At 26.7% G+C, this 20422-nt stretch overlaps 1 pseudogene across 1 annotated transcript in view; it reads right to left on the bottom strand.

Moving 5' to 3' along the window:
* LOC147816903 (folate receptor gamma-like) overlaps positions 1-18703 on the bottom strand; it is a 114643-nt pseudogene extending 95940 nt beyond the window's left edge. The window contains exons 1-2 of the transcript XR_015431400.1: positions 18687-18703; positions 17556-17746 (exon numbers count right to left, since the gene is read on the bottom strand). The product of XR_015431400.1 is annotated as a folate receptor gamma-like (transcript). The remainder of the gene's footprint in view (positions 1-17555; positions 17747-18686) is intronic.
* Between the last annotated feature and the right edge of the window lie 1719 nt (positions 18704-20422).

The following is a 20422-nucleotide window of genomic DNA, read 5'->3' as shown; positions in this document are numbered from 1 at the left end:
TACCTGTAGTATAAAATTAGTACAAAAAATTTTTTAATGCAAAGATTTTGATGCAAGGAAAAAAAACTATTTTCAGTTAATATTTTGCAACTTTCAAACATATAACACGTTAAAGCAAAAAAAATTGTCTCATCGATAAAAATTAAACTAAGGAGATGGAAGAAATACCAGATTTTATGGTGCCACAAATGAGAAATATGTATATACATTAGAATTATCGTCACATAGATCAATAAACAGATAAATAGAAATTTTAAAAATAAGAGTATTCCATTTGAAAAATCTGAAAAGTAAAACCTAAATTACGTGTAGAATAAAATTAGCACAATTTTTTTTTTAATGCAAGGAAAAAAAACTCTTTTCAGTTAATATTTTGTAACTTTCAAACATATAACACGCAAGAGCAAAAAAAATTGTCTCATTGAAAAAAATTATACTAAGGATAGATCACTAGGGTACCCCAGGGCGTGACTCCCTGTGTTTACCTAAAGAAGGTAAACCCCATCAGGCGCAGATTTTATGGTGCCATGTATGAGAAATATGTATATACATTAGAATTGTTATCGTCTCATAGATCAATAAGCAGAAAAACAGAAGTTTAAAAATAAGAGTTATTCCATTTGAAAAATCTGAAAAGTAAAACCTAATTTACCTGTAGAATAAAATTAGAACAACATTTTTTTTTAATGCATCGATTTTGATGCAAGGAAAAAAAACTATTTTCAGTTAATGTTTTGAAACTTTCAAACATATAACAAGTTAGAGCAAAAAAAAATTTCTCATTGATAAAAATTATACTGAGTACATGAAGAAATACCAGATTTTAGTGTCACAAATGAGAAATATGTATATACATTAGAATTGTTATCGTCACATAGATCAATAAACAGATAAATAGAAGTTGAAAAATAAAAGTATTCCATTTGAAAAATCTGAAAAGTAAAACCTAAATTACCTGTAGAATAAAATGAGCACAATTTTTTTCTAATGCAAGGAAAAAAAACTATTTTCAGTTAATATTTTGTAACTTTCAAACATATAACACGTTAGAGCAAAAAAATTGTCTCATTGAAAAAAATTATACTTAGGATAGATCACTAGGGTACCCCGGGGCGTGACTCCCTGTGTTTACCTAAAGAAGGTAAACCCCCTCAGGGGCAGAATTTATGGTGCCACGTATGAGAAATATGTATATACATTAGAATTGTTATCGTCACATAGATCAATAAGCAGAAAAATAGAAGTTTAAAAATAAGAGTTATTCCATTTAAAAAATCTAAAAAGTAAAACCTAATTTACCTGCAGTATAAAATTAGTACAAAAATTTTTTTAATGCAAAGATTTTGATGCAAGGAAAAAAAACTATTTTCAGTTAATATTTTGCAACTTTCAAACATATAACACGTTAAAGCAAAAAAAATTTTCTCATCGATAAAAATTATACTAAGTACATGAAGAAATACCAGATTTTATGGTGCCACATGTGAGAAATATGTATATACATTAAAATTGTTATCGTTACATACATCAATAAGCAGAAAAATAGAAGTTTGGAAATAAGAGTTATTCCATTTGAAAAATCTGAAAAGTAAAACCTAATTTACCTGTAGTATAAAATTAGTACAAAAAATTTTTTAATGCAAAGATTTTGATGCAAGGAAAAAAAACTATTTTCAGTTAATATTTTGCAACTTTCAAACATATAACACGTTAAAGCAAAAAAAATTGTCTCATCGATAAAAATTAAACTAAGGAGATGGAAGAAATACCAGATTTTATGGTGCCACAAATGAGAAATATGTATATACATTAGAATTATCGTCACATAGATCAATAAACAGATAAATAGAAATTTTAAAAATAAGAGTATTCCATTTGAAAAATCTGAAAAGTAAAACCTAAATTACGTGTAGAATAAAATTAGCACAATTTTTTTTTAATGCAAGGAAAAAAAACTCTTTTCAGTTAATATTTTGTAACTTTCAAACATATAACACGCAAGAGCAAAAAAAATTGTCTCATTGAAAAAAATTATACTAAGGATAGATCACTAGGGTACCCCAGGGCGTGACTCCCTGTGTTTACCTAAAGAAGGTAAACCCCATCAGGCGCAGATTTTATGGTGCCATGTATGAGAAATATGTATATACATTAGAATTGTTATCGTCTCATAGATCAATAAGCAGAAAAACAGAAGTTTAAAAATAAGAGTTATTCCATTTGAAAAATCTGAAAAGTAAAACCTAATTTACCTGTAGAATAAAATTAGAACAACATTTTTTTTTTAATGCATCGATTTTGATGCAAGGAAAAAAAACTATTTTCAGTTAATGTTTTGAAACTTTCAAACATATAACAAGTTAGAGCAAAAAAAAATTTTTCATTGATAAAAATTATACTGAGTACATGAAGAAATACCAGATTTTAGTGTCACAAATGAGAAATATGTATATACATTAGAATTGTTATCGTCACATAGATCAAAAAGCAGATAAATAGAAGTTTAAAAATAAAAGTATTCCATTTGAAAAATCTGATAAGTAAAACCTAATTTACCTGTAGAATAAAATTAGTACAAAATTTTTTTTTAATGCATCGATTTTGATGCAAGGGGAAAAAAAACCATTTTCAGTTAATATTTTGTAACTTTCAAACATATAACACGTTAGAGCAAAAAAAATTGTCTCATTGATAAAAATTATACTAAGTACATGAAGAAATACCAGATTTTATGGTGCCACATATGAGAAATATGTATATACATTCGAATTGTTACCGTCACATAGATCAATAAGCAGAAAAATAGAAGTTTAAAAATAAGAGCGATTCCATTTAAAAAATCTGAAAAGTAAAACCTAATTCACCTGTAGAATAAAATTAGCACAAAATTTTTTTTAAATGCATAGATTTTGAAGCAAGGAAAAAAAAACTATTTTCAGTTAATATTTTGTATTTTTCAAACATATTACACGATAGAGCAAAAAAATTTTCTCATTGAAAAAAATTATACTTAGGATAGATCACTAGGGTACCCCGGGGCGTGACTCCCTGTGTTTACCTAAAGAAGGTAAACCCCCTCAGGGGCAGAATTTATGGTGCCACGTATGAGAAATATGTATATACATTAGAATTGTTATCGTCACATAGATCAATAAGCAGAAAAATAGAAGTTTAAAAATAAGAGTTATTCCATTTAAAAAATCTGAAAAGTAAAACCTAATTTACCTGTAGAATAAAATTAGCACAAAATTTTTTTTAATGCATAGACTATGATACAAGGGAAAAAAAAAACTTTTTTCAGTTAATATTTTGTAACATTCAAACATATAACATGTTAGAGCAAAAAAAATTTGTCTCATTGAAAAAAATTATACTAAAGATACATCACTAGAGTACCCCAGGGCGTGACTCCATGTGTTTACCTAAAGAAGGTAAACCCCCTCAGGGGTAGATTTTATGGTGCCACATATGAGAAATATGTATATACATTAGAATTGTTATCCTGACATAGATCAAAAAGCAGAAAAATAGAAGTTTAAAAATAAGAGTTATTCCATTTGAAAAACCTGAAAAGCAAAACTTATTTTACCTGAAGAACAAAATTTGCACAAAATTTTTTTTTTAATGCATAGATTTTGATGCAAGGAAAAAAAAACTTTTCAGTTGATATTTTGAAAATTTCAAACATATAACACGTTAGAACAAACAAAAAAAATTTTCCCAATAATAAAAATTATACTAAGCACATGAAGAAATACCAGATTTTATGGTGCCACATATGAGAAATATGAATATACATTAGAATTGTTATCGTCACATACAACAATAAGCAGAAAAATAGAAGTTTGAAAATAAGAGTTATTCCATTTGAAAAATCTGAAAAGTAAAACCTAATTTACCTGTAGTATAAAATTAGTACAAAAATTTTTTTAATGCAAAGATTTTGATGCAAGGAAAAAAAACTATTTTCAGTTAATATTTTGCAACTTTCAAACATATAACACGTTAAAGCAAAAAAAATTTTCTCATCGATAAAAATTATACTAAGTACATGAAGAAATACCAGATTTTATGGTGCCACATGTGAGAAATATGTATATACATTAAAATTGTTATCGTTACATACATCAATAAGCAGAAAAATAGAAGTTTGAAAATAAGAGTTATTCCATTTGAAAAATCTGAAAAGTAAAACCTAATTTACCTGTAGTATAAAATTAGTACAAAAAATTTTTTAATGCAAAGATTTTGATGCAAGGAAAAAAAACTATTTTCAGTTAATATTTTGCAACTTTCAAACATATAACACGTTAAAGCAAAAAAAATTTTCTCATCGATAAAAATTATACTAAGTACATGAAGAAATACCAGATTTTATGGTGCCACATGTGAGAAATATGTATATACATTAAAATTGTTATCGTTACATACATCAATAAGCAGAAAAATAGAAGTTTGAAAATAAGAGTTATTCCATTTGAAAAATCTGAAAAGTAAAACCTAATTTACCTGTAGAATAAAATTAGTACAAAATTTTTTTTTAATGCATTGATTTTGATGCAAGGAAGAAAAAAAACCATTTTCAGTTAATATTTTGTAACTTTCAAACATATAACACGTTAGAGCAAAAAAAAATTGCCTCATTGATAAAAATTATACTAAAAACAAGAAGAAATACCAGATTTTATGGTGCCACATATGAGAAATATGTATATACATTAGAATTGTTATCGTCACATAGATCAAAAAGCAGATAAATAGAAGTTTAAAAATAAAAGTATTCCATTTGAAAAATCTGAAAAGTAAAACCTAAATTACGTGTAGAATAAAATTAGCACAATTTTTTTTTTAATGCAAGGAAAAAAAACTATTTTCAGTTAATATTTTGTAACTTTCAAACATATAACACGTCAGAGCAAAAAAAAATGTCTCATTGATAAAAATTATACTAAGTACATGAAGAAATACCAGATTTTATGGTGCCACATATGAGAAATATGTATATACATTAGAATTGTTATCGTCACATAGATCAAAAAGCAGAAAAATAGAAGTTTAAAAATAAAAGTATTCCATTTGAAAAATCTGAAAAGTAAAACCTAATTTACCTGTACAATAAAATTAGCACAACATTTTCTCTTAACGCATAGATTTTGATGCAAGGAAAAAAAAAAATTTTCAGTTAATACAGAAGGGAACCGATTATCCGGAACGATCGGAACCATCGCTATTCCAGATAACTGACTTTTCCGATTTTTTGAATCGCTTACAAAAGCCGTTTTTTTTTATTGTTAAACCCAACTAAAAAAAATTATATTTGGAAATAATCTTAAAACGAAGAAAAAACGAAGTAATTCACTAATGATTATTTCCAAAATGATAGTGAGGTAAACATCTTTCCTAAAAGAAAGAAAAATCCTAAAATCTTATGAGGAAAAAAAAAATTTTTTTTAAATGGCCGGAAAATTTATCGAATTTCGTTCCGGTTTTTCGGTTTTCCGGTTTTCTGATTTCCGGATAACGGGTTCTGTACTGTATTTTGAAACTTTCAAACATATAGCAAGCTAGGAAAAAAAATTTTCTCAATAATAAAATATTATACTAAGCACATGAAGAAATACCAGATTTTATGGTGCCACATGTGAGAAATATGTATATACATTAAAATTGTCATCGTTACATAGATCAATAAGCAGAAAAATAGAAGTTTGAAAATAAGAGTTATTCCATTTGAAAAATCTGATAAGTAAAACCTAATTTACCTGTAGAATAAAATTAGTACAAAATTTTTTTTTAATGCATCGATTTTGATGTAAGGGAAAAAAAAACCATTTTCAGTTAATATTTTGTAACTTTCAAACATATAACACGTTAGAGCAAAAAAAATTGTCTCATTGATAAAAATTATACTAAGTACATGAAGAAATACCAGATTTTATGGTGCCACATGTGAGAAATATGTATATACATTAAAATTGTTATCGTTACATAGATCAATAAGCAGAAAAATAGAAGCTTAAAAATAAGAGTTATTCCATTTAAAAAATCTGAAAAGTAAAACCTAATTTACCTGTAGTATAAAATTAGTACAAAAATTTTTTTAATGCAAAGATTTTGATGCAAGGAAAAAAAACTATTTTCAGTTAATATTTTGTAACTTTCAAACATATTACACGATAGAGCAAAAAAATTGTCTCATTGAAAAAAATTATACTTAGGATAGATCACTAGGGTTCCCCGGGGCGTGACTCCCTGTGTTTACCCAAAGAAGGTAAACCCCCTCAGGGGCAGAATTTATGGTGCCACGTATGAGAAATATGTATATACATTAGAATTGTTATTGTCACATAGATCAATAAGCAGAAAAATACAAGTTTGAAAATAAGAGTTATCCCATTTGAAAAATCTGAAAAGTAAAACCTAAATTACGTGTAGAATAAAATTAGCACAAATTTTTTTTTAATGCATAGATTTTGAAGCAAGGAAGAAAAAAACTATTTTCAGTTAATATTTTGTAACTTTCAAACATATAACACGTTAGAGCAAAAAAAATTGTCTCATTGATAAAAATTATACTAAAGATACATCACTAGAGTACCCCAGGGCGTGACTCCATGTGTTTACCTAAAGAAGGTAAACCCCCTCAGGGGTAGATTTTATGGTCCCACATATGAAAAATATGTATATACATTAGAATTGTTATCCTGACATAGATCAAAAAGCAGAAAAATAGAAGTTTAAAAATAAGAGTTATTCCATTTGAAAAATCTGAAAAGTAAAACCTAATTTACCAGTACAATAAAATTAGCACAACATTTTCTATTAACGCATAGATTTTGACGCAAGGGGGAAAAAACTATTTTCAGTTAATATTTTGTAACTTTCAAACATATAACACGTTAGAGCAAAAAAAATTTTCTCATCGATAAAAATTATACTAAGTACATGAAGAAATACCAGATTTTATGGTGCCACATGTGAGAAATATGTATATACATTAAAATTGTTATTGTTACATAGATCAATAAGCAGAAAAATAGAAGTTTGAAAATAAGAGTTATTCCATTTGAAAAATCTGATAAGTAAAACCTAATTTACCTGTAGAATAAAATTAGAACAACATTTTTTTTTAATGCATCGAATTTGATGCAAGGAAAAAAAAAACTATTTTCAGTTAATATTTTGTAACTTTCAAACATATAACACGTCAGAGCAAAAAAAAATGTCTCATTGATAAAAATTATACTAAGTACATGAAGAAATATCAGATTTTATGGTGCCACATATGAGAAATATGTATATACATTAGAATTGTTATCGTCACATAGATCAAAAAGCAGAAAAATAGAAGTTTAAAAATAAGAGTTATTCCATTTGAAAAATCTGAAAAGTAAAACCTAATTTACCTGTACAATAAAATTAGCACAACATTTTCTCTTAACGCATAGATTTTGATGCAAGGAAAAAAAAAATTTTTTCAGTTAATACAGAAGGGAACCGATTATCCGGAACGATCGGGACCATCGCTATTCCGGATAACTGACTTTTCCGATTTTTTGAATCGCTTACAAAAGCCGTTTTTTTTTATTGTTAAACCCAACTAAAAAAAATTATATTTGGAAATAATCTTAAAACGAAGAAAAAACGAAGTAATTCACTAATGATTATTTCCAAAATGATAGTGAGGTAAACATCTTTCCTAAAAGAAAGAAAAATCCTAAAATCTTATGAGGAAAAAAAAATTTTTTTTTAAATGGCCGGAAAATTTATCGAATTTCGTTCCGGTTTTCTGATTTCCGGATAACGGGTTCTGTACTGTATTTTGAAACTTTCAAACATATAGCAAGCTAGGAAAAAAAATTTTCTCAATAATAAAATATTATACTAAGCACATGAAGAAATACCAGATTTTATGGTGCCACATGTGAGAAATATGTATATACATTAAAATTGTCATCGTTACATAGATCAATAAGCAGAAAAATAGAAGTTTGAAAATAAGAGTTATTCCATTTGAAAAATCTGATAAGTAAAACCTAATTTACCTGTAGAATAAAATTAGTACAAAATTTTTTTTTAATGCATCGATTTTGATGTAAGGGAAAAAAAAACCATTTTCAGTTAATATTTTGTAACTTTCAAACATATAACACGTTAGAGCAAAAAAAATTGTCTCATTGATAAAAATTATACTAAGTACATGAAGAAATACCAGATTTTATGGTGCCACATGTGAGAAATATGTATATACATTAAAATTGTTATCGTTACATACATCAATAAGCAGAAAAATAGAAGTTTGAAAATAAGAGTTATCCCATTTGAAAAATCTGAAAAGTAAAACCTAATTTACCTGTAGAATAAAATTAGTACAAAATTTTTTTTTAATGCATTGATCTTGATGCAAGGAAAAAAAAACCATTTTCAGTTAATATTTTGTAACTTTCAAACATATAACACGTTAGAGCAAAAAAAAATTGCCTCATTCATAAAAATTATACTAAAAACATGAAGAAATACCAGATTTTATGGTGCCACATATGAGAAATATGTATATACATTAGAATTATCGTCACATAGATCAATAAACAGATAAATAGAAATTTTAAAAATAAGAGTATTCCATTTGAAAAATCTGAAAAGTAAAACCTAAATTACGTGTAGAATAAAATTAGCACAATTTTTTTTTAATGCAAGGAAAAAAAACTCTTTTCAGTTAATATTTTGTAACTTTCAAACATATAACACGCAAGAGCAAAAAAAATTGTCTCATTGAAAAAAATTATACTAAGGATAGATCACTAGGGTACCCCAGGGCGTGACTCCCTGTGTTTACCTAAAGAAGGTAAACCCCATCAGGCGCAGATTTTATGGTGCCATGTATGAGAAATATGTATATACATTAGAATTGTTATCGTCTCATAGATCAATAAGCAGAAAAACAGAAGTTTAAAAATAAGAGTTATTCCATTTGAAAAATCTGAAAAGTAAAACCTAATTTACCTGTAGAATAAAATTAGAACAACATTTTTTTTTAATGCATCGATTTTGATGCAAGGAAAAAAAACTATTTTCAGTTAATGTTTTGAAACTTTCAAACATATAACAAGTTAGAGCAAAAAAAAATTTCTCATTGATAAAAATTATACTGAGTACATGAAGAAATACCAGATTTTAGTGTCACAAATGAGAAATATGTATATACATTAGAATTGTTATCGTCACATAGATCAATAAACAGATAAATAGAAGTTGAAAAATAAAAGTATTCCATTTGAAAAATCTGAAAAGTAAAACCTAAATTACGTGTAGAATAAAATGAGCACAATTTTTTTCTAATGCAAGGAAAAAAAACTATTTTCAGTTAATATTTTGTAACTTTCAAACATATAACACGTTAGAGCAAAAAAATTGTCTCATTGAAAAAAATTATACTTAGGATAGATCACTAGGGTACCCCGGGGCGTGACTCCCTGTGTTTACCTAAAGAAGGTAAACCCCCTCAGGGGCAGAATTTATGGTGCCACGTATGAGAAATATGTATATACATTAGAATTGTTATTGTCACATAGATCAATAAGCAGAAAAATAGAAGTTTAAAAATAAGAGTGATTCCATTTGAAAAATCTAAAAAGTAAAACCTAAATTACATGTAGAATAAAATTAGCACAAATTTTTTTTTAATGCATAGATTTTGACGCAAGGGGAAAAAACTATTTTCAGTTAATATTTTGCAACTTTCAAACATATAACACGTTAGAGCAAAAAAAAATTTTTCATTGATAAAAATTATACTGAGTACATGAAGAAATACCAGATTTTAGTGTCACAAATGAGAAATATGTATATACATTAGAATTGTTATCGTCACATAGATCAAAAAGCAGATAAATAGAAGTTTAAAAATAAAAGTATTCCATTTGAAAAATCTGATAAGTAAAACCTAATTTACCTGTAGAATAAAATTAGTACAAAATTTTTTTTTAATGCATCGATTTTGATGCAAGGGGAAAAAAAACCATTTTCAGTTAATATTTTGTAACTTTCAAACATATAACACGTTAGAGCAAAAAAAATTGTCTCATTGATAAAAATTATACTAAGTACATGAAGAAATACCAGATTTTATGGTGCCACATATGAGAAATATGTATATACATTCGAATTGTTACCGTCACATAGATCAATAAGCAGAAAAATAGAAGTTTAAAAATAAGAGCGATTCCATTTAAAAAATCTGAAAAGTAAAACCTAATTCACCTGTAGAATAAAATTAGCACAAAATTTTTTTTAAATGCATAGATTTTGAAGCAAGGAAAAAAAAAACTATTTTCAGTTAATATTTTGTATTTTTCAAACATATTACACGATAGAGCAAAAAAATTTTCTCATTGAAAAAAATTATACTTAGGATAGATCACTAGGGTACCCCGGGGCGTGACTCCCTGTGTTTACCTAAAGAAGGTAAACCCCCTCAGGGGCAGAATTTATGGTGCCACGTATGAGAAATATGTATATACATTAGAATTGTTATCGTCACATAGATCAATAAGCAGAAAAATAGAAGTTTAAAAATAAGAGTTATTCCATTTAAAAAATCTGAAAAGTAAAACCTAATTTACCTGTAGAATAAAATTAGCACAAAATTTTTTTTAATGCATAGACTATGATACAAGGGAAAAAAAAAACTTTTTTCAGTTAATATTTTGTAACATTCAAACATATAACATGTTAGAGCAAAAAAAATTTGTCTCATTGAAAAAAATTATACTAAAGATACATCACTAGAGTACCCCAGGGCGTGACTCCATGTGTTTACCTAAAGAAGGTAAACCCCCTCAGGGGTAGATTTTATGGTGCCACATATGAGAAATATGTATATAAATTAGAATTGTTATCCTGACATAGATCAAAAAGCAGAAAAATAGAAGTTTAAAAATAAGAGTTATTCCATTTGAAAAACCTGAAAAGCAAAACTTATTTTACCTGAAGAACAAAATTTGCACAAAATTTTTTTTTTAATGCATAGATTTTGATGCAAGGAAAAAAAAACTTTTCAGTTGATATTTTGAAAATTTCAAACATATAACACGTTAGAACAAACAAAAAAAATTTTCCCAATAATAAAAATTATACTAAGCACATGATGAAATACCAGATTTTATGGTGCCACATATGAGAAATATGAATATACATTAGAATTGTTATCGTCACATACAACAATAAGCAGAAAAATAGAAGTTTGAAAATAAGAGTTATTCCATTTGAAAAATCTGAAAAGTAAAACCTAATTTACCTGTAGTATAAAATTAGTACAAAAATTTTTTTAATGCAAAGATTTTGATGCAAGGAAAAAAAACTATTTTCAGTTAATATTTTGCAACTTTCAAACATATAACACGTTAAAGCAAAAAAAATTTTCTCATCGATAAAAATTATACTAAGTACATGAAGAAATACCAGATTTTATGGTGCCACATGTGAGAAATATGTATATACATTAAAATTGTTATCGTTACATACATCAATAAGCAGAAAAATAGAAGTTTGAAAATAAGAGTTATTCCATTTGAAAAATCTGAAAAGTAAAACCTAATTTACCTGTAGTATAAAATTAGTACAAAAAATTTTTTAATGCAAAGATTTTGATGCAAGGAAAAAAAACTATTTTCAGTTAATATTTTGCAACTTTCAAACATATAACACGTTAAAGCAAAAAAAATTGTCTCATCGATAAAAATTAAACTAAGGAGATGGAAGAAATACCAGATTTTATGGTGCCACAAATGAGAAATATGTATATACATTAGAATTGTTATCGTCACATAGATCAATAAACAGATAAATAGAAATTTTAAAAATAAGAGTATTCCATTTGAAAAATCTGAAAAGTAAAACCTAAATTACGTGTAGAATAAAATTAGCACAATTTTTTTTTAATGCAAGGAAAAAAAACTCTTTTCAGTTAATATTTTGTAACTTTCAAACATATAACACGCAAGAGCAAAAAAAATTGTCTCATTGAAAAAAATTATACTAAGGATAGATCACTAGGGTACCCCAGGGCGTGACTCCCCGTGTTTACCTAAAGAAGGTAAACCCCCTCAGGCGCAGATTTTATGGTGCCATGTATGAGAAATATGTATATACATTAGAATTGTTATCGTCTCATAGATCAATAAGCAGAAAAACAGAAGTTTAAAAATAAGAGTTATTCCATTTGAAAAATCTGAAAAGTAAAACCTAATTTACCTGTAGAATAAAATTAGAACAACATTTTTTTTTAATGCATCGATTTTGATGCAAGGAAAAAAAACTATTTTCAGTTAATGTTTTGAAACTTTCAAACATATAACAAGTTAGAGCAAAAAAAAATTTCTCATTGATAAAAATTATACTGAGTACATGAAGAAATACCAGATTTTAGTGTCACAAATGAGAAATATGTATATACATTAGAATTGTTATCGTCACATAGATCAATAAACAGATAAATAGAAGTTGAAAAATAAGAGTGATTCCATTTGAAAAATCTAAAAAGTAAAACCTAAATTACATGTAGAATAAAATGAGCACAAATTTTTTTTTAATGCATAGATTTTGACGCAAGGGGAAAAAACTATTTTCAGTTAATATTTTGCAACTTTCAAACATATAACACGTTAGAGCAAAAAAAAATTTTTCATTGATAAAAATTATACTGAGTACATGAAGAAATACCAGATTTTAGTGTCACAAATGAGAAATATGTATATACATTAGAATTGTTATCGTCACATAGATCAAAAAGCAGATAAATAGAAGTTTAAAAATAAAAGTATTCCATTTGAAAAATCTGAAAAGTAAAACCTAAATTACGTGTAGAATAAAATGAGCACAATTTTTTTCTAATGCAAGGAAAAAAAACTATTTTCAGTTAATATTTTGTAACTTTCAAACATATAACACGTTAGAGCAAAAAAATTGTCTCATTGAAAAAAATTATACTTAGGATAGATCACTAGGGTACCCCGGGGCGTGACTCCCTGTGTTTACCTAAAGAAGGTAAACCCCCTCAGGGGCAGAATTTATGGTGCCACGTATGAGAAATATGTATATACATTAGAATTGTTATTGTCACATAGATCAATAAGCAGAAAAATAGAAGTTTAAAAATAAGAGTGATTCCATTTGAAAAATCTAAAAAGTAAAACCTAAATTACATGTAGAATAAAATGAGCACAAATTTTTTTTTAATGCATAGATTTTGACGCAAGGGGAAAAAACTATTTTCAGTTAATATTTTGCAACTTTCAAACATATAACACGTTAGAGCAAAAAAAAATTTTTCATTGATAAAAATTATACTGAGTACATGAAGAAATACCAGATTTTAGTGTCACAAATGAGAAATATGTATATACATTAGAATTGTTATCGTCACATAGATCAAAAAGCAGATAAATAGAAGTTTAAAAATAAAAGTATTCCATTTGAAAAATCTGAAAAGTAAAACCTAATTTACCTGTACAATAAAATTAGCACAACATTTTCTCTTAACGCATAGATTTTGATGCAAGGAAAAAAAAAAAATTTTTCAGTTAATACAGAAGGGAACCGATTATCCGGAACGATCGGGACCATCGCTATTCCGGATAACTGACTTTTCCGATTTTTTGAATCGCTTACAAAAGCCGTTTTTTTTATTGTTAAACCCAACTAAAAAAAATTATATTTGGAAATAATCTTAAAACGAAGAAAAAACGAAGTAATTCACTAATGATTATTTCCAAAATGATAGTGAGGTAAACATCTTTCCTAAAAGAAAGAAAAATCCTAAAATCTTAAGAGGAAAAAAAAAAAATTTTTTAAATGGCCGGAAAATTTATCGAATTTCGTTCCGGTTTTTCGGTTTTCTGATTTGAGGATAACGGGTTCTGTACTGTATTTTGAAACTTTCAAACATATAGCAAGCTAGGAAAAAAAATTGTCTCAATAATAAAATATTATACTAAGTACATGAAGAAATACCAGATTTTATGGTGCCACATGTGAGAAATATGTATATACATTAAAATTGTTATCGTTACATACATCAATAAGCAGAAAAATAGAAGTTTGAAAATAAGAGTTATCCCATTTGAAAAATCTGAAAAGTAAAACCTAATTTACCTGTAGAATAAAATTAGTACAAAATTTTTTTTTAATGCATTGATCTTGATGCAAGGAAAAAAAAAACCATTTTCAGTTAATATTTTGTAACTTTCAAACATATAACACGTTAGAGCAAAAAAAAATTGCCTCATTCATAAAAATTATACTAAAAACATGATGAAATACCAGATTTTATGGTGCCACATATGAGAAATATGTATATACATTAGAATTGTTACCATCACATAGATCAATAAACAGATAAATAGAAGTTTAAAAATAAAAGTATTCCATTTGAAAAATCTGAAAAGTAAAACCTAAATTACGTGTAGAATAAAATTAGCACAAATTTTTTTTTAATGCATAGATTTTGAAGCAAGGAAGAAAAAAACTATTTTCAGTTAATGTTTTGAAACTTTCAAACGTATAACACGTTAGAACAAAAAAAAAATGCTCATTGATAAAAATTATACTAAGTACATGAAGAAATACCAGATTTTATGGTGTCACATAGGAGAAATATGTATAAAAGTTATTCCATTTGAAAAATCTGAAAAGTAAAGCATAAATTACGTGTAGAATAAAATTAGAACAACATATTTTTTAATGCATAGATTTTGATGCAAGGAAAAAAAAACTATTCTCAGTTGATATTTTGTAATTTTCAAACATATAACACGTTAGAGCAAAAAAAATTGTCTCATTGATAAAATTATACTAAAGATACATCACTAGAGTACCCCAGGGCGTGACTCCATGTGTTTACCTAAAGAAGGTAAACCCCCTCAGGGGCAAATTTTATGGTGCCACATATGAGAAATATGTATATACATTAGAATTGTTATCGTCACATAGATCAATAAGCAGAAAAATAGAAGCTTAAAAATAAGAGTTATTCCATTTAAAAAATCTGAAAAGTAAAACCTAATTTACCTGTAGTATAAAATTAGTACAAAATTTTTTTTAATGCAAAGATTTTGATGCAAGGAAAAAAAAAACTATTTTCAGTTAATATTTTGTAACTTTCAGACATATAACACGTTAGAGCAAAAAAAATTGTCTCATTGATAAAAATTATACTAAGGAGATGAAGAAATACTAGATTTTATGGTGCCCCATATGAGAAATATGTATATACATTAGAATTGTTATCCTCACATAGATCAATAAGCAGAAAAATAGAAGTTTAAAAATAATAGTTATTCCATTTGAAAAATCTGAAAAGGAAAACCTAATTTATCTGTAGAATAAAATTAGCACAACATTTTTTTTAATGCATAGATTTTGATGCAAGGAAAAAAAAAATTTCAGTAAATATTTTGTAACTTTCAAACATATAACAGGTTAGAGCAAAAAAAATTGTCTCATTGATAAAAATTATACTGAGAACATGAAGTACCAGATTTTATGGTGCCACATATGAGAAATATGTATATACATTAGAATTGTTATTGTCACATAGATCAATAAGCAGAAAAATAGAAGTTTAAAAATAAGAGTTATTCCATTTGAAAAATCTGAAAAGTAAAACCTAATTTACCTGTAGAATAAAATTAGCACAACATTTCTTTTAATGCACAGATTTTGATGCAAGGAAAAAAAAACTATTTTCAGTTAATATTTTGTAACTTTCAAACATATTTCAACGCAACAATACTGCCCATGCATATGATTTTAGCGACATTTGTAGAATATTTGGCAACAGTTGAATTAAATATGTAAACATTAACAGAATTTAGAGCAGAATTCTTTTTGCAACATTAAAAAAAAAAAAAAAAAAACTCTAAATCTATTTATCAATTAAGAATTTATCACATTTTTTCCCCATTCCAAAAGAAACCATGTAGAAACAAAAATAAAGCAGGAATCATTTCACCATTCTAAATCATTTAATTGTAAATAAAATCTTTAAATTGAAAGAATGAATATTTTTATGAATAAACCCTTAAAGACTAAAAATATAAGGTTTTTAAAGAGAAACTATTTGTAAAGCAAAGTAGAAAATAAAACTGGTATTGTCCTTACATTTTCAAACATTTAATTTATTAAAATTTCAAAAAAAGTATAAACATGTTTATAATTTAAAAAAATTAAAAGTCTTATTTTGCACGTTTTGGTTTAAGTTCACAAACACAAAATTGAAAAATAAACAACTTTGTATATGAGTTGAATACTTTTCATAAATTGAAAATATTAAGATGCAACTTAAACATTTAAATTAAAAATATTAAAATAAACATTTACTAAACATGTCAATCTGATATTTTTGTATATAAATTTAAAATGTTTTTTATTCACAAAATGAACTGTTAGAGAAAACTTTTGCTTCTTCAATCAAGAATGAAAATCCTAGTATCTATCATACAAATTAAAATATTGAAATCAATAATTTAAATCAAAGTCAAATAAATTAATAACCATGTAATTTTTGTTACATGAAGTAAGCTTGAATCAGTAGATAAAAATTGTTTAATAGTTGCTTGAAGTAAAAAAAAATAATAATGTAAAGTTTCGCAACACAAATTTATAAAATGCTTTATATGTATAGACAGAAAAATTGTATAATGCAATGCTAACAGGACTAACTTTTTATTTTTTAACCATCGTTGAACAGCCGATCCAATTTTTGGGTTTACGACTGCTAATGCTCTACTCCATAGCCTTGCAATTTTGAACCCAAACCAGAAGACAAATGAACTCCTGGATCATGTATTGGGAGATATTTGAATTTGTGGAGGACTTTTTAAGGAAACAAACCTGCATCTGTGTTAAATGGAAAGGAAGAGCACAAAGACACTTTTACAGTTAGTCTGACTGCAAGGGAGCTCAGACGTCAGCACTGTGGTCGGTGCGAGCAGAGTGCGGAATTCATATAAATTAATCATGGCTGTGATTCGAGATTGGTTCACCTCATTGGAAGGCAAAAGCTCTATTCCCTGAACCACCACGGCTGGCTCAAGAGATAACGTTAGAAGACGTGGCATACATCTTATGTCATAATGCATTTTGTATAAAAAAAATTAATTAATCATACTTTTAAGTCTTCAACGTACAGCCTTGTGAAAAATTAACAAAAAAGAACTATTGACTCTGTTTTATTGGTTTTTTTTTTTTAACTCATTTGCTGGGATTAGCCTATAAACAGAATTCAAAATTAGCAACACAGTACTAACAAATAATTAAACTACTAGCCCTAAGGACCTCAGCATTTGTGCTGCTGCTCATCATATTCGAATTCAATTTCAAGTTGCAAATTCAGTAGAAAATAAAAAACATTCAAGTTAACTTTTTTTTTAAAAAAATCCCATATCTTTGGATGGATAAAATATAAATACCTGGGTACAGTAAAATAGCTTAGCTATCCTAACAAAATATATAATAAACAAAATTGTAAAACAAATAAAAAAATTCACTTAACATACATTTACGACCCATAATCCAATGTGTGGCTCGCATTCATAAAAACAGTTGTCTTGTATGAAGTGTTTCTTGCATGGAAGAGACATTTCTCTTCACTTGGCTGAAGCAATGATCATAACTAAAATTATACAACTTCAATTCATGAATATCTTGAGTGACAGTTTCTGTACAGCAGGCATGATCTTTCCAAGGGCTACATAAGGAAACAACAAATATTACAGTTTAGGCCTAGTGTAAGGGAGTTTATAAAGTCAATTCAACATTTAAGTTACTTAAATTCAGACTAATAACTAATCTATTGGAATCAAAATATCCAAAAATAATAAAATGAAGAGTTAGTATCTAACTCCGGAACCATTTATGCTAGTGTCCTGAAATTTGGACAGTGGATGAAAGGAGTAATTTAAGCCAAAAATAATTAAGAAAACAATTATTCTTTGAGGGGAACCGTAAAAAATCACCAAACTGTTACTGTCTCCGAATTAAACTTGTTATAAACTGAATAGTTATTAATTGAAGTAAAAAAAATAAGTTATATACTAAAAAGCAAAATTAATAGAGAAATGTTACTAGTTTGTTAAAGAGAAGCCTAAAAAAATTGCCAAATTATTGACACCAATGATGCTTATTTAATTTTCAAAATATAACTGAAATGAAAAACAAGCTATGTAGTACTAAAAAAGCAAAATCATTGGAGAAATGACGCCGAATTATTTAGAAGAAGCATAAATGCTATTATTGTTGAATTAATTTTGGTAACAGGCAATACTGATACTTTGGTATTTGGTGCAGTTTCAATAGGTACTATAAATAGGTAATGTAAATATACGAATCAAGGTAGAATTAGTGGTGGTAATAGTGTAAATAGGGATAAGTGGAGAAGAAAATTGAGAAAATTTTTTCCTATCATGAGTTAGCCTCAAGAAACAGCATCATGTCAAATGATACTGAATAGCATTTCGTAGTATCATTTGGCATCATTTAATCTGTATCATGATAGAATGAACTAATCAAAATATTTTTTGCTTATAATAACATAAAGCCAACTGGAAGGACAAAATATAAAACTAACTATAATAATACAGATAAAACTGGAATTTTTTGTTAACTTTACTGATTATGTTGGTTAATACCTTTTAGCCTTGTGCATAACTTAGTAATGTTTTTCAGCTCTAATTAATTGATTGTTTATTTTTTCAGCATGTACGAAGAACGGGGGTATTCAGCTAGTATAAAATAAAAGGCACCAATAAAGTACATAAACAAGCACGGGTCAAGGTTTCAAACTAAAAATTGATAAAATGATTTATTTATATCATGACTTCAATCACTTAATAGTTAAATCATTACTAAAAGTAGAGTTTAAAAAAAAAGTACTAAGAAAACTACCAATGTTTTTAAAATACTTCTTCTTATGAAAGGTAATAAAAAACAATTATTTTTAAGCATGATTGTATGACATTATCATACACACTACATACAAACAAAATGACTTTTATGTAGTGATTTTAAAGAGGTAGAAGTTAAATATAGTCCGATTGATTCTTCTGTGTGTAGCTTTAAGGAAGATAATAGCCCTAAGTATTCAGACTATCAATCACCCACACTGGGAAAGCTTTCTAATAAATATAAATGTACACTGCGCCAAATAGAAGTACGACCCTAAATAACTTTTGATCAAATGATCAGATCTTCATGTTCTGAACGTGATCTTATTGGTTCGAGGAGACATCAAATATGTTAATTATTTAGTTTTAATTATATGATACTTTAAGCTACAAAATCAGGCATAAAAAAATACTTTCTCTGAATAAACATACCTTTTTTCAATGGATTCAGATTTCTGTCCCTGAAAATATAGGGGCAATCTGGGAAATAGGGTCCTAATCATTTGGTATGGAGTGCGATCCAAAGCTTTGACCCCTTAATGTTAATTTTTGCAGAGTTTGCCATAACTTTTTTAACGAGTTGAAAAGTCTTTGCGCACAATTATAAAGTTGTAAAATAAAATCAGATATTTAAAACTCGATGACTCAAGAACTATCCAACAGATTTTGCTTCAATTTTGTCATGTGAAATTAGATACTTAATGTAAAAAAATTTATATTCAAAAGTTTTTCAACAATTATTAGGTAAATAATAAATATTTACTAAAAGTTTTTTTTTTTTTTTTTGCATAGAGTTCTCTTGAATTTTTCAATTCGCTCAAAAATTTTGCGAAATATGGCAAAATGAATAAAAAATAACTACCTCTCGTAAACTATTAGGACCATATTGATCACAGCCCCTATACCCTTATATTTTCGGTGTCAGAAATTTAAATCCATTGAAAAAAAGGTATGCTCATTCAGAGATGTATGGGGTCCTCCATTTCTACATGATACTAGCTAGGGCATAAATAAAATATTCTTCCTATAAAATAATGGTGACAAATGATCAACTACATCACAACATAGACAAACAGTTTAAATTAATAAAAATGGAATTTTGTCATAATATATATATATATATATATATATATATATATATATATATATATATATATATATATATATATATATATATATATATAAAACCTGGCTACATTTAGTGTGCGAATTTAGAAATAATACAAAATTATTTATAATTAATGTAATGAAATTCTTTAAATAATCTTGTATATAAATCTCTAACGAACCCAGAATCCGTTTCAAAAAAGAGTTGTGAACAAAAAAGGCAGAATTTGTTTCTTGCCAGTCTCAATTTCATTAAAAAAGGCAGGTGTTCTGTCATTTTAAAAGAAAAAAAAATGAGGAAATAAAAGGTTTGCATTATTAAAACTTTTGTAGAAGCCAAAACATATTTTATTCAAATTATAAAAAATAATGAA

The sequence above is a fragment of the Parasteatoda tepidariorum genome, chromosome 1 (assembly GCF_982258835.1).
Source record: "Parasteatoda tepidariorum strain Cologne lab strain chromosome 1, Ptep-v5.0, whole genome shotgun sequence".
Classification (NCBI taxonomy): domain Eukaryota; kingdom Metazoa; phylum Arthropoda; class Arachnida; order Araneae; family Theridiidae; genus Parasteatoda; species Parasteatoda tepidariorum.
The sequence above is the reverse complement of the archived record's forward strand: the minus strand, read 5'-3'. Positions and strand labels throughout refer to the sequence as shown.